Here is a 16182-nt window from a genome sequence, read left to right as displayed (position 1 = left end):
ATCAAGTCACTAATCTATTCCAATTTACAATGTAGTCATTTATCAGATGCTGTAAGAGTGTCTTACAGTAAACAAGGTAAACACATACATAGAATGTAGAGAGACAGTGGCTGCGGTTACATGGACAGTTTTATTCGGAATGAATGAATGGATGGATGAATTCATTCAGAATAGAATTGCTCACGTAAACACCTCAATTGGAATAGAATATTCCATTTCAGTCTGATCCGAATTAATTTTCATTCGGGTTTGGAGGGGTGGTATATACCGTTTGAATTGGTATATGCCAATCGGAATTGACCATATAAACACTTTATTCCGAACACTCCTGTCTGTTTCGAATACATGCATTCCTTTGCGCATGTCCGTGCTTAGTAGTGCTGTCAGAACTGTCCAAATCTCTAATTCGGCCACGGCTGGTGCTGAGAAGCGCTCGCTCCTGCGGGATAAAATGAATGATTCTATTCTATAGCGTCATTTAATAAGCCTGTAATGGTTAAGCCCAGACTTGTCCAGGAGAACGGACGCTCCGAGGATTTCTGGCCTATAGGCTACACTTATATGGATCTTTTTCTAAACGGATATTTTAGTCCTCCGTTTTCAAAAAGAATCCCTGGCCACATGACAAAGATAAAAAATAAGTCCCTGTCCACACGTAAACACAGAAATGCATTGATCAGCTGCAAGTTTCAAATTTAAATCAGACATTTATTTTATATATGAGGGGAAAACATGCAATTTAATGTCATTGTCAATGTCTCTTATTGTAGGCTGCTATATGTTAGGCTAGATTTCATATGATATAGCTGACATCTCGCCTACTGTGTTAGAACAACATTTTATGTTTGTCGGGTCCATAAAATACTGGGTGCCGTCCGTCTGTTACAAGTAAAAGTAAGGTATTCAAAATTGACTTGAGTAAAAGTAGAAAAGTATTGGTATCAAAATGTATTTAAAGTACCAAAAGTAAAAGTACTCATTATGCAGAAGGCCCCATTTCACAAGTTTTCAAATACGTAAAATGTATAAAAATCCTTTGAAAATAGCAGATCTACAAGCTCACGTGTGAGCTTGTAGATCTTCTATTTTCAAATTACCAAAGTATATATACTGTGTAAGTGGTTGGCTTTGTAATAATAATCAAAATCTACAAAGTAACTAAAGTTATCAAATTATTGTAGTGGAGTAAAAGTGCAACATGTGTCTCTAATATGTAGTGGAGTAGAAGTAAAAGTATTGAAATATAGGAAATATAGGCATACTCCAGTAAAGTAAAAAAAAAAAACTCTCAATTATTCTATGGTATAGGTATTTTATCATTAGGCAATAATATTATTGCAGTTTGTCCAGCTGTGGACAGTTATTTTATTATCTTATCTTACTATATACTGCTATATAATTGACAAAAGCTCCGAACGTTCGTCCGGGATTCGCAAGCACACAATCACTCCACATGCCTCCAAGACCCGTCACAGACTGTTGATCAGTCTGATGTTTTAGGCATCTTACTCCACCTCCATCAGTGATCAGACTCTCGGCTTGATTGATTTTCCGATTTGCCTATCAGACCCTCAGTCTGATCTGGCAGGTTGCCATAGCAACCCGATACAGGAAGTCTGACCTCTTTATCACATGACCGAGGTTGGGAGGTTGGGACTAGAGGTTCAAAGGTTAGATATAAGCAGCCATATAACTTCTTCCTCAATTCCATCCTTTTTTTTATTATTTTTTTACATGCAAATATAATAGAAAGAAATACAATGTTGGTACATGAATTAATTAAAAGTAACATCTTCATAAGACTAAATGCAAGGTTATTCATTAATGATCACATTTGATGAAATAATAATTGAATGTCAATTGATTATGGCCAATAATGATAGATACGATTGTGGATAGAGTTGAAAAACCTACGTATAGGAAAAGATGACTATCGCCCTCAATTAATTGAACCACCACCTTGATGTAATATCTTGTTGTTTTTCTTTTGAGCGGCGGCCGTAGCCCTCAACCGGGTATATCATTAATATGATCAGTATCAATTGACAATTCATACACAATAATCTTCAGGTCTTCCGTTCCAAAAAAATAGTTCTCCTTTTTGTCTTCGGTGTATGTGTGTGTGTGTGTGTGTGTGTGTGTGTGTGTGTGTGTGTGTGTGTGTGTGTGTGTGTGTGTGTGTGTGTGTGTGTGTGTGTGTGTGTGTGTGTGGGGAAAGGTTGTTGGGGGTTGGGAAGAGGGCTTGTGTGTGTATGTGTGGAAAGAGGGCTTGTGTGTGTGTGGAAAGGGGCTTGTGTGTAAGTGTGTGTGTGTGTGTGTGTGTGGGGGGGGGGGGGGGTGAGAAGGGGAGAGGTTACTAGCACTATCACACTTCTCCAAGCACGATTCGCGCTTGCTCATGGGTCAATTGTTTCTTCTTCGTCCTCAAACAAGCCTTCAAAATCAAAGTCCCATGAAGGCTCGTCATGCAAGTCAGAAAGAGCAATAACAGGCAACATAGTGGCTGGTTTGTTACACAAGAATACAGAGGCAATCATAGATTTTATACATTGGATTCCCACACACAACAGTATCAAGATTAAAAAGAATGGCATTGCAGCTTTAACAATTGTGGAAATGCCTGGTAAAGCCCATGAGTCTAACCAAGAAAATAAATCCCATTTAGTGTCTACACTGTCTTGTGATGTCATGTTTTGCAAAGGATATTGATCTGCGGAACAATTTGTGACACAGTAGATGACATATCGGGGATATAAACACAACATTCTTGGCCAACCAGTTTATGTAACCGCAGCCAGTGTAGTGTCTCAGTAAACTAGGATCACAGGCAGGGCAGGAATTTCAGAGAGGCCACGAATGCCATGGCCGTCGTTGCCCCTCAGTTTGGCCTTGTGCCCCTCAAAACAATTGCATGCCCTGAGGCCACAATGGCCTTAATACCCCAGCTGACTGTAGCACTCTCTCCTCTGTCTCTTTCTTGTCAATATGTAGACACCAGTGGCTTTTTCTTTACAGTGTCTTTTGTTGATATTCTGAATTCTTAACTTCCTTGAGTCCCCATCTTTAAACCAATCCAGTGACTTTGATTGGTGCAGGGCTGATCATGGATCAGATTGTAAATACTATAATGTATTTATTTCACTGCAGATAGTCTACATATTACATTTGAAATTCTCCTTAACTAACTAAACTAAAAACTAAAAACTAAAAATGTGTTTTATTTGATGGCCTTCCTTCCCTGGCATTTGGCCTTTGTACCCTAAAAAAAAACACCAAAGGCCAAGTGGCCTTGCCCCTAAAATGACAAAATTCCAGGCCTGATCACAGGTAAACAATGAACCTAGCATCAGTCTAAACAATATAATATCAAACATAATAATCAATCATAATAATTGAAACTATAGGATACCAGGTGGTAAACAATGAACCTAGCATCTGTCTAAACCAACTATTTAAATGACGTTTTAACCTTTGCATAAGTCTGGAGTTAGCCAGTGACCAACAGCAGAACAATGTGGTTGTACAGGCGTGTGTGTGTGTGTGTGTGTGTGTGTGTGTGTGTGTGTGTGTGTGTGTGTGTGTGTGTGTGTGTGTGTGTGTGTGTGTGTGTGCGCGCGCGCTCTGTGTGTGTGTGTGTGTGCGCGCGCGCTCTGTGTGTGTGTGTGTGTGTGTGTGTGTGTGTGTGTGTGTGTGTGTGTGTGTGTGTGTGTGTGTGTGTGTGTGTGTGTGTGTGTGTGTGCGCGCACGCTCTGTGTGTGTGTGTGTGTGTGTGTGTGTGTGTGTGTGTGTGTGTGTGTGTGTGTGTGTGTGTGCGCGCGCTCTGTGTGTGTGTGTGTGTGTGTGTGTGTGTGTGTGTGTGTGTGTGTGTGTGTGTGTGTGTGTGTGTGTGTGTGTGGTGGACATTTTCTGAAAATGTGATTTCTGCCACGGACATACAAAATAAGTGGTCAATAATGTTACCAGAAACCATAGGCAGAGAATGGGGGAGGCTAATAGTGTATTTGGATACAGGATAGGTGGGCACTAGGGACATCTGGGCACCTTCATGTAAAATTGGCTATTTTGTCCAAAAGAAAATCCATGTGAACATGCACGGTACATCATTATCAGACTTAATTCTATCCTTCAACTTATTTTATTTTATAGTTTATGCCCCAAAATGACTGGATATACAGGTTTTGTAGCAATTTATAGCAACTGTAGAAATATTAGACCTTAATTGTCGAATGTTTAAGCATGTTTTAATTTACTTAAAAAAAAACGTTTCTAAACATTTCCTAATTTTTTTACATTTTGGAAAAAATAACCAATTTAGCACCAAGGTGCCCACTCTTCCTTGGAGCCCACCTACCCTGTTACCGTCTATTTGACCAACTATTATAGGCTATTTGTTTTAAGGACCACATGGTCAACGTTATGATGTAGGCTAAATAACAGCAATTAAATGCACTGACTGTAAACAATAATGCAGCTAATGATGCAAACTAAAGTTACCTGCTTGCCCTCTCCACCCCCCCTCCCTTTCTCTCTTTTCTGTCTATTTCTCTCTCTCCTGTCTCTCTCTTTCCTGTCTCTCTCTCTCTCTCTTCATTCTCTCCACTTCCTCCAGTGACTACCAAAACGCTCGCCCCTCAGTAAACTATTCCTAAACCTAGCCTTATTCCTAAACTTAACCTCAGTAAACTATGCCTAAACCTAGCCTTATTCCTAAACGTAACCTCAGTAAACTATTCATAAACCTAGCCTTATTCCTAAACTTAACCTCAGTAAACTATGCCTAAACCTAGCCTTATTCCTAAACTTAACCTCAGTAAACTATTCATAAATCTAGCCTTATTCCTAAACTTAACCTCAGTAAACTATGCCTAAACGTAGCCTTATTCCTAAACTTAACCTCAGTAAACTATTCATAAACCTAGCCTTATTCCTAAACTTAACCTCAGTAAACTATTCATAAATCTAGCCTTATTCCTAAACTTAACCTCAGTAAACTATTCATAAATCTAGCCTTATTCCTAAACTTAACCTCAGTAAACTATTCATAAATCTAGCCTTATTCCTAAACATAACCTCAGTAAACTATTCATAAACCTAGCCTTATTCCTAAACATAACCTCAGTAAACTATTCATAAATCTAGCCTTATTCCTAAACATAACCTCAGTAAACTATGCCTAAACGTAGCCTTATTCCTAAACATAACCTCAGTAAACTATGCCTAAACCTAACCTTATTCCTAAACTTAACCTCAGTAAACTATTCATAAAACTAGCCTTATTCCTAAACTTAACCTCAGTAAACTATGCCTAAACCTAGTGTCGTGGATTTCAGCAATGGATAAGGCACATAGGAGTGGAGACAATATTCTAGGTGGAGGTGGTTATGCTTTATGTTCATGATATCATGGTCAGAAGTACATTAACACTCATGTCAGTGGTACGGTAGTTCTGCCTGGAGCACAAGGCAGAGATCATAGTTATACTGTAGCAGCCTGAAGGACAAACTGAACCATAACAAGATAGGCTGTACCAAAACAATAGCTGTTAGGCCTAGTGGAGACATTTAGACTCTTAAAAGCTGTCAAATATCATAATGTATTGTAGAAGTATTATAAGGGATGGTATGATATAAAGGTTAGATAAAAGCAGCCATATAACTTCTTCCTCAATTCCATCCTTTTTTTTTGTTACATGCAAATATAATAGAAAGAAAGAAAATGTTGGTACATGAATTCATTAGAAGTAAAATCTTCATAAGACTAAATGCAAGGTTATTCATTAATGATCACATTTGATGAAATAATAATTGAAAGTCAATTGATTATGGCCAATAATGATAGATTGTGGATAGAGTTGAAAAACCTACATATAGGAAAAGATGACTATCGCCCTCAATTAATTGCACCACCACCTTGATGTAATATCTTGTTGTTTTTCTTTTGAGCGGCGGCCGTAGCCCTCAACCGGGTATATCATTAATATGATCAGTATCAATTGACAATTCATACACAATAATCTTCAGGTCTTCCGTTCCAAAAAAAATAGTTGTCCTTTTTTGGCTTCAGCGTATGTGCGTGCCGTGTTGTGTGTGTGTGTGTGTGTGTGTGTGTGTGTGTGTGTGTGTGTGTGTGTGTGTGTGTGTGTGTGTGTGTGTGTGTGTGTGTGTGTGTGGGAAAGGTTGTTGGCGGTTGGGGAGAGGGCTTGTGTGTGTACAGTATGTGTGGAAAGAGGGCTTGTGTGTGTGGAAAGGGGCTTGTGTGTGTGTGTGTGTGTGTGTGTGTGTGTGTGTGTGTGTGTGTGTGTGTGTGTGTGTGTGTGTGTGTGTGTGTGTGTGTGTGGGAAAGGTTGTTGGCGGTTCGGGAGAGGGCTTGTGTGTGTGTGTGTGTGTGGAAAGGGGCTTGTGTGTGTGTGTGTGTGTGTGTGTGTGTGTGTGTGTGTGTGTGTGTGTGTGTGTGTGTGTGTGTGTGTGTGTGTGTGTGTGTGTGTGTGTGTGTGTGTGTGAGAGTGAGTGAGTGAGTGAGTGAGTGAGTGAGTGAGTGAGTGAGTGGAAAGGGGCTTGTGTGTGTGTGTGGACAGAGGGCTTGTGTGTGTGTGTGGACAGAGGGCTTGTGTGTGTGTGTGTGTGTGTGTGTGTGTGTGTGTGTGTGTGTGTGTGTGTGTGTGTGTGTGTGTGTGTGTGTGTGTGTGTGTGTGTGTATGGAAAGAGAGCTTGTGTGTGTGTGGAAAGGGGCTTGTGTGTGTGTGCGTGTGTGTGTGTGTGTGTGTGTGTGTGTGTGTGTGTGTGTGTGTATGTGTGTATGTGTGCGTGCGCATGCGCGCGCGTGTGTGTGTGTGTGTGTGTGTGTGTGTGCCATGATAGAACAGTTCTCCTTTTTGAGTTTGCTATTGCGGGGGGGGGAGGCTGAGAAGGGGAGAGGTTACTAGCACTATTCCCTTATTATTCAATGAAATTGTTATTGGGTTGATTGATAAGGTTAGTGAGTTAGTTAATTAGTTTATTCACTTTGATCCACATACACAAAACACATACACAAAATGTAATTGGAAACGCAACAAAACAACTTTCCTGTGCCTTTTGCACAGGTCAATTGACATTATTCTCGGGCTGTACAAAATTGTACAAGTCTCTTCTGTAACCAGTCGACCTGTTCCAGAGAAATGGAAGGTGAACGACAACAAAAAAGCAAACTTAATCCACCCTATCAGTGGTACCATGGCAATAGAAATAAAAGTTAGGTCAATGATTAGCAAAATATTTTGATATAGGCCTATGTTGCACTGTTGCGTGTGGCCATGACATGTATCATTCACTGACTCAATCATTCACTAAACCCCACTGTCTCTCCTCTCACTCAGGCTGCCACACCTGCAGCTGATCTCTGATTGCTGTCGCCCCAATCAAGGCACTATAAAGCCAGCCAGGTTTAGTCTTTCTGGAGACACAGACCCAGCAACACATCAGTTCCCACACCCTCCTTTGTTCCGGCTAAAAGCCTTTTCTTTAAGTTAGTTTGTTAACTTTAGTTTGGCCTGGAGATGGCCGGCAGTTCCCTGTTTTCGTTTAGTTTTTAGTTTAGTACTACTATTTTGTTAGGTAGGAAGGGGGGAGCAGCTTCGGCGTCCCTATAGGGGGTGGCCTGGTCCCCCCTCCATTCTATTTAGTTTGCTGGCATCTCCAGGCCTCCTTTTGGTCCATTCAGTTTGGTAACGTATTTCTCATATTGTTTGTTCCGTGTTTCCATTGTGGGAAGTAATAAATTGATTTAAATCTTTGCAAATCGTTTGGTGTCCATTTCATGTTGGGGTCTCCATTTCGAGCCATTGGTTTATTGTATTACTGTGTGGAGACCGTAACATGCACCATGGTGGATGATGTGAAGTATGAGCTCCTTTGAAGTACTGTAGTTTTCAGCCACTCCCCCGCAACTGGAAACCTAAAACTACAAAGAAAATGTCAGCAATGTCTGAAAGTACTTGAGTCTCTCTACTTATGGATCTGAAATCACTCAAATAAAAATGCTATAATGTCTATTAATTAAACAAACCAAAAAATTGTGGAATGTTGAGTATCAGGAACACGCAAAATATTAACTTCCTAAATTACTAAAAATGTATAAAACTTGTGAAAATATCAAATAGCTAAATTATGTTTGCAACAAAAGTACACTACTACCAAGAAATATGCAAATTTTCAATGATCATGAGTGGGTTAAGATTTAAGAGGAAAGTATAACTTTATAATAGGTATTCACACTACCAGAAAATAATTCTCTTTAAATTTGTGGATAATCTATGTTTTGTCTATGTCTCCCTCCTTGTACATGTAGTGAAGAAGTCAAATACTTTGGCATTATATTGGATGAGAACTTGAATTTACAAATGTTCAGTTTTTGGTCAATGACACATTGTTTTTTGTTTTTGTTTTTTTTATCGATACAGGAAACAGTCTGTTGTGAACACAGCTCCACTTCCCCTTCTGTCTCATGTTATTTTTGCTACAGTAAAACCAGATGTTTGTGTCATGAAATGTATCACTTGCATTTTATAAAAGAAATGACTTGATGGACATTGTACTGTAATAGTAAGTTAAGTTATAGTTCAATTAAAATTACTTGTCCTTTTTGGCGCGTGTGTGTGTGTGTGTGTGTGTGTGTGTGTGTGTGTGTGTGTGGAAAGGTTGTTGGGGAGAGGGCTTGTGTGTGTGGAAAGGTTGTTGGGGAGTGTGTGTGTGTGTGTGTGTGTGTGTGTGTGTGTGTGTGTGTGTGTGTGTGTGTGTGTGTGTGTGTGTGTGTGTGTGTGTGTGTGTGTGTGTGTGTGTGTGTGTGTGTGTGTGTGTGTGTGTGTGTGTGTGTGTGTGTGTGTGTGTGTGTGTGTGTGTGGAAAGAGGGCTTGTGTGTGTGTGTGTGTGTGTGTGTGGAAAGAGGGTGTGTGTGTGTGGAAAGAGGGTGTGTGTGTGTGTGTGTGTGGAAAGGGGCTTGTGTGTGTGTGTGTGTGTGGAAAGGGGCTTGTGTGTGTGTGTGTGTGTGTGTGTGTGTGTGTGTGTTTTGAGTTTGCTTTTGCGGCGGGGGGGGGGGTGAGAAGGGGAGAGGTTACTAGCACTATCACACTTCTCCAAGCACGATTCGCGCTTGCTCATGGGTCAATTGTTTCTTCTTCGTCCTCAAACAAGCCTTCAAAATCAAAGTAGCATGAAGGCTCGTCATGCAAGTCAGAAAGAGCAATAACAGGCAACATAGTGGCTGGTTTGTTACACAAGAATACAGAGGCAATCATAGATTTTATACATTGGATTCCCACACACAACAGTATCAAGATTAAAAAGAATGGCATTGCAGCTTTAACAATTGTGGAAATGCCTGGTAAAGCCCATGAGTCTAACCAAGAAAATAAATCCCATTTAGTGTCTACACTGTCTTGTGATGTCATGTTTTGCAAAGGATATTGATCTGCGGAACAATTTGTGACACAGTAGATGACATATCAGGGATATAAACACAACATTCTTGGCCAACCAGTTTAGAACATTTGGGTCCCAGGGCCCTCCCTTCAGCTGTGAAACAAGGTGATAAGAGAACGAGCACAAAGCTCACACCTGTTTGCATGCATCTATAATTATTCAATTAAATTGTTATCGGGTTGATTAATAAGGCTAGTGAGTTAGTTAATTCGTTTTCATTCACATTGACTGACATACACAAAACACATACACAAAATATAATTGGAAACGCAACAAAACAACTTTCCTGTGCCTTTTGCACAGGTCAATTGACATTATTCTCGGGCTGTACAAAATTGTACAAGTCTCTTCTGTAACCAGTCGACCTGTTCCAGAGAAATGGAAGGTGAACGACAACAAAAAAGCAAACTTAATCCACCCTATCAGTGGTACCATGGCAATAGAAATAAAAGTTAGGTCAATGATTAGCAAAATAGTTTGATATAGGTTGCACCATGGTCGATGACGTGAAGTATGGACTCCTTTGAATTAGTGTAGTTTTCAGCCACTCCACCGCAACTGGCAACAAAAAACTACAAATCACTCAACTAAAAATGCTATAATGTCTATTAATTAAAAAAAAACTAAATGTGTGGAATGTTGAGTATCAGGAACACGCAAAATATTCACTTCCTAAATTACTAAAAATTTACAAAACTTGTGAAAATATCAAATAGCTAAATTATGTTTGCAACAAAAGTACACTACTACCAAGAAATATGCAAATTTTCAATGATCATGAGCAAGCTAAGATTTAAGGGGAAAGTATAACTTTATAATAGGTATTCACACCACCAGAAAAAAAATCTATTTTAATTTGTGGATAAAGACAAGTGGGTGTTGTTATCTATGTTTTGTCTCCCTCCTTGTACATGTAGTGAAGAAGTCAAATACTTTGGCATTATATTGGATGAGAACTTGAATTAAAAAAAAAAAAAAAAAACGTTTTTGGTCAATGACACATTGTTTTTTTGTTTTTTTTATCGATACAGGAAACAGAGTCTGTTTAGAACACAGCTCCACTTCCCCTTCTGTCTCATGTTGTTTTTGCTACAGTAAAACCAGATGTTTGTGTCATGAAATGTATCGCTTGCATTTTATAAAAGAAATGACTCGATGGACATTGTACTGTAATAGTAAGCGTACATCTCTTCGGTTATCATTTTAGATCATATTCCATACAGTGTTGTATTAAGCATAATGTCCTTGTGTACCATTGATGGATGGATCTGTTAATCCTAGAGGGAACAGTCCCAACATTACACTGTCCTGTGAGGTCTCCAACTGTAGTAAAAATAAACTAAACTATTTTGCTACTCACCAAAACAAAGATTGATTAATTGATTGACGTACTTTATTTAGTAAGACATGAGAACAACAGTACATGGAAGTACAAAGTACAAATTGATTGGTGATGTTTTGGTCGCTGTGTGTGAAAGGCTCTGCGAGAGGATACGGCCACCACGATAATTACGCTCTGCGATGGCTTCCCGACCGTTTTCAAATATCTACCAGGTTAGATATTCGTCTCTGTCCCAGACTGGACATCAGATCTGCCCTACAGCCAATGAGAGCACATTACAGTCACCGTGGCTGTAGCCTGTAGGGGAGTTTCGCTGGATCTCACCACAAGAAACAGTCTCTACCGCAACATTAGTATATTACCGTCCATTAAGTTAAACATTATAAAACAAAATGAGAGAGTGAGCAAGCGTGCTCGAGGGGGGGGGGCTGTTTATGAGAGAGAGAGAGAGAGAGAGAGAGAGAGAGAGAGAGAGAGAGAGAGAGAGAGACTCTGTGTGTGCAGCCGCAACGTGTATCAGACAGCGTTGCCAGATTTTGCGAGAAATAAGCAACCATGTTTGTGAAAACAAGCCCAACAAAACCGACTATAAGCACTTTAAACCTATATACAAATACATTGGATATTTGAAAAATAGCCAATCTACAAGCTCACGTTGTAGATCGGCTATCAAAGAAAAATCTTGGAAAAATGTGAACATTTTGGAATATTTTCCAAATCCACACCGATCTTGTATGGGGGTCTATGGCACAACATATCTTCAGAAGGGGGAGGTCTGCGGAAAAATATAAATTTGGGGGTCCTTGCCATGAAAATGTTTGAGAACAACTGGTTCAAACAACATTAGGAAACAAGGCCAAATAAGCAACTACACTTTAAAGCACTTTACAGAAAAACTATTCCAAAGTCGCTTATAATAAGCGGACATGGCAACACTGCGTGCTGCGTACTAGAGAGAGAGAGAGAGAGAGAGAGAGAGAGAGAGAGAGAGAGACGTATCACGGGAGACAGATGACCCCCCGACCACTTTAAAAGTCCTACTGTGTGTACCTGCCCTTAATTAGGTTAATATCAGAATACTGATATATTATTGATTTCAGATGTTACAATTCCTAACACGCAAACATGACCCACTTTAATTACTTCAGTCTATATTAGTAGCTTAATGACTAGTATTAACATTCTATTGTCTTTTTTATGTCCAATGTATTTGTATTTAAGTTCAAAAAGTTATAAGTATAACTAAATGCATTTAAAATTAAATACAAATGTTACTTTTCAGGATTCCAATAAAGAAATTGCCCCAAAAATAATCTGAATTCCAATTCAAGAATAGCAAAATAGCAGATCTGCTTGTAGATCTGCTATTTTGCATCATCATCATTTTCCATCATCAAAGTTGCATCACCCCTGGCCTAGGACGTCTTCCAACCTAAAAGTTAGCTCACCTGTGATCAAAATTAGGTGCCTTTGCATTAAACTATTGTGACACTGCATTCAATTAAAATCCTGTCATGCCCTTCATTAATCACTCATCATGTCTCTCAAGTTTCCTTGTTCCAGTGTTCCATTGACGTTTCCGTGAGAAGCATTTAACATGTAATTATTACGTCTAATAAATCAAATCAAAAGCAGCTTGTGTGTCTTTTTTCCATTGTTACATTTGCATGCCTTGGACTTTCTCATCAACAGAGAATACTCGATCACCTTAATGGATTCAACAACTAGCTACCATACCGTACCTTGCCAAATCAAACCAATGGTTTAGCTGGTAGAACTTGATCTCCTTCTGTCCTCAAGAAACACTGTCTTTTGAAAATCCAACTATCTCTATATTAGCCATGATGTATAATATGCACCCACTTGCAGCTAAGTGGCCCTTTTGCGATGGAAGCACGTCTGTACTGATGAGACTCAATTATTATTATCCAAAAAATTATTAGGATTTTGTATTTGGACGTTAAGTGTCTCAGTAGTTAATGCACACATACTATTGTCTGTTATTGGGGGGGGGGGGGGGGTTAAGACTTCGACGGGGAACAGTTTGGAATGTCAGCCTCCTGAAGGTGTTTTTTAGGGCAGTTCTGAAAGTGAGTAGGGCTTTACACTCCTCTACTCCTTCAGGCAGGGCATTACACATTGTTGTTGAATAGCATGAGAAATAATTCATGTCCTTTGTTGAACATGATCCGTGGAGCTGTTTGTTGTGTATTTAAACTACTCCACTGCGCCCCCTACAGATCCGGTCAATATAAATAACCAATGACCAGATCTGTAGGGGGCGCAGTGGAGTAGAATTAATCATTTACATCTTGCGGACATATTTTACTTTCTGCCCATAAAGTGTATTATACAGAGAAGGTGGTGTGCTGAGGGTCAGGGAGCCTATGGATAATTCCTTTTCTACGCCAAGTTCAAAAAACAAAAAAGCCATATCCGTTTTTCGTTCTAAAGCAAACAAACAAAAAATGACTCTTTTTCCATGTTTACTCTACAAACCCAGAAACACTAAAACGACACCAAAGCGGTCCCTTTTTTCGTTTTGCCTCATTCCTTTTGTCATTCTTTGAGGTGCAACTGAAGAAGGAATAAGGTGTTGCTTTGCGCTTTTTTCATATTGAGAACTCGGATCCAAAACGGAAGTGGCGTCATTTCACCGTTCTGCCTTACAGAATTAATAAACGCTAAATCAAGTCAAAACTGCCCGCTTTTTCATTTTTGTCTTTTGCATTCTATCATTATGTATTTTGGGACTAAAGAAGTAAATTGGCGTCATAGTGTTTTCCTTTTCAGTTTCACAATACGAAAAACCCAAATGGATTATTTTATTTTGATTTATTACCTTCTCAGTAAAAAGAGAGTAAATTGGCGTCATGGTGTTTTCCTTTTCAGTTTCACAATACGAAAAGCCCAAATGGATTATTTTTATTTATTATTTATTTCCTTCTCAGACGTCACGGGAGAGTTGGGGCAGAGGCTGCGCCGCTGCGGGCATGAGGGTATGGAGTGGGTGAGGTTTGGGGTTTATGGAGGTGGAGGATTTGTGTGGGGGGGGGGGGCTTCACGTCGGAGGGGGGGGGGGGGGGAACAGCTTACGTGCATTTTCTTTCTTTATTATAATTTTTTCTCACTTTCCCCGATAATTGTATTATATAGAGCATAAAGTTTCATAAGATTAACAGTAGGTGATTAGCGTAGTGGTTAAGCAGTCAGATTTCAGTGTGGGAGGCTATGGTTCGAATCTTTCCTGGAGTCAGGTCCTCTTTATGTCTTCGGGTGTGCTCTGACCAGGAAAATCTATTTTTCCTCCTTTTTTATTAGACATTCATGTGGTCTTTTTCTGCCTATATTGATAGGAACAGTAGACTGATAAGAAATGGGGAGGTGGCACGCAGCAAAGCTCGTCGGGATCGGGAGTCGAACCCGCAGCACGCTGTCATTGCCAGGCTGGATTACCTGCCAACGGTCCGGGCCTATTTTCTCTTTTCTATAGAAATGCAGAGACACCGTTACCAAACACTAATGATAGCCTACTATGTGAATATAGTGCGATGTAACACTTAAATACAATTCATAAATATATTTTTTAAAGCAGCCTCATGTTTCATTTATTTCACCCCATTGTAATACAAAATAAATGACTGCCTAATGTTATACCTCTTGTAAACCAGTAGGTGGTAGGACACCACCTCTAACCATCTCATCATTAAACTTTCTTAATATTTGTAATATTGTCACTTGTAATATTTGCCATCAGTAATGGTAGAAGTAAGATGGTGTAACTAAGTCTACACTGCAGAAAAATAACCAGGACCATTGTATAGAATTTAGCTATTGTCAGAATTAATGAGCAGACGGCAATGTCATAAAGAATGAATACAAGTGCAAAGGTCACTAAGATCACTATAATGCAAAAGGTCAAAATATCTTTGCTGAATGCTGTTGGCAGATTTGATGTATCGTACCTCTTCTGAAACAAAGCCATTATTCACAGGACTACAATTAAGCAGAGATAAATAGCTGAAAGCAACTGAATTACTTCAAATCTGTAAAAAAAAAAAAAACAGCCAACAGCAAATATGGAAAATGCAGAATCTGTGCTGTTAATAGTGTGACCTGCAGATGGACATGGTAATCTTACAGATATACTCATCAAAGAAACAGGACAGTTAGTCTCTAGTACAAAACATTTAATACAAATATAAGTACAAAACTTTATATAAAACATTTGTACAAAAACATGCACTTCATACAACGAGCTGATTATAGTACTCAGTAACTCACTATAACAGGCAAGCTATAACTTCATTCAATGTGTCCACACATCCAGTGTGGACGATAGATAGCGCTCACTAACTAGACAGACAGACAGACAGACAGACAGACAGACAGACAGACAGACAGACAGACAGACAGACAGACAGACAGACAGACAGACAGACAGACAGACAGACAGACAGATAGCGCTCACTAACTAGAGAGACAGACAGACAGACAGACAGACAGACAGACAGACAGACAGACAGACAGACAGACAGACAGACAGACAGACAGACAGACAGACAGACAGACAGACAGATAGATATAGATAGATAATCACTTATGTTGCATGCAAGTAAATCCAACGTGCGTAAAGACGGTGCGTAGCCTATAAGTCCAGCCCCTGTGTGCAAAACTGTTCTTATATTTAAAATATACAGCTCAAGCAATTCATTATTAGTTATAAATTAAGAATGTATTATTAATGAGTTAAAAGGGGGGGGGGTGATCCTCGATGATTTCTCGATGAGTCTTATAACAATTTTGCTTTCGAGGAAAAAAACAACAACAATTAAATAGGTGTGGATGGCTTCAGTCAATGAATCAACAGCGGTCGTTAGCTCCCCACTGGGAGATCAGACAAACTTGATGGCCCATTCCCGCACACATCAGAGGTGGTTAGGATCAAAGGCATTTGTAGACAGACGCACAAGGCATGAATGGATGCCGGTGATCGTAGGTTTGACAGTCGGGAGGTTTGTGGCGAGCTGTGTGCGGCCGGGGAACGAGCGGCCATTCAATTATTATTATTATTATTATTATTATTACCCTTATTATTATTATTATTATTATTATTATTATTGTCATAAAATAGCTAAACAATCCATTTTTACGCACAGCAGCCCAAATACATGTCATGGTCCAGGTCCATGGACAGTTCATTCGCGATCATTACAAAAAGAGTGTAGCAGTACCTTCAAATAGGCCAGTAACATTAGTATTTATCTGATGAAGGTGGCTGGTGTTTGGGCTATTTCAATGGCATTCGTCCTGGGTTGTCAAACAGAATGATCACAACACCGTCACCAAGTCCAAGACAAGTGGAGTTTACTGGCCAGCTCAATA

The sequence above is a fragment of the Gymnoscopelus braueri genome, assembly GCF_963280865.1.
Source record: "Gymnoscopelus braueri genome assembly, chromosome: 18".
Taxonomy (NCBI): domain Eukaryota; kingdom Metazoa; phylum Chordata; class Actinopteri; order Myctophiformes; family Myctophidae; genus Gymnoscopelus; species Gymnoscopelus braueri.
The sequence above is the reverse complement of the archived record's forward strand: the minus strand, read 5'-3'. Positions refer to the sequence as shown.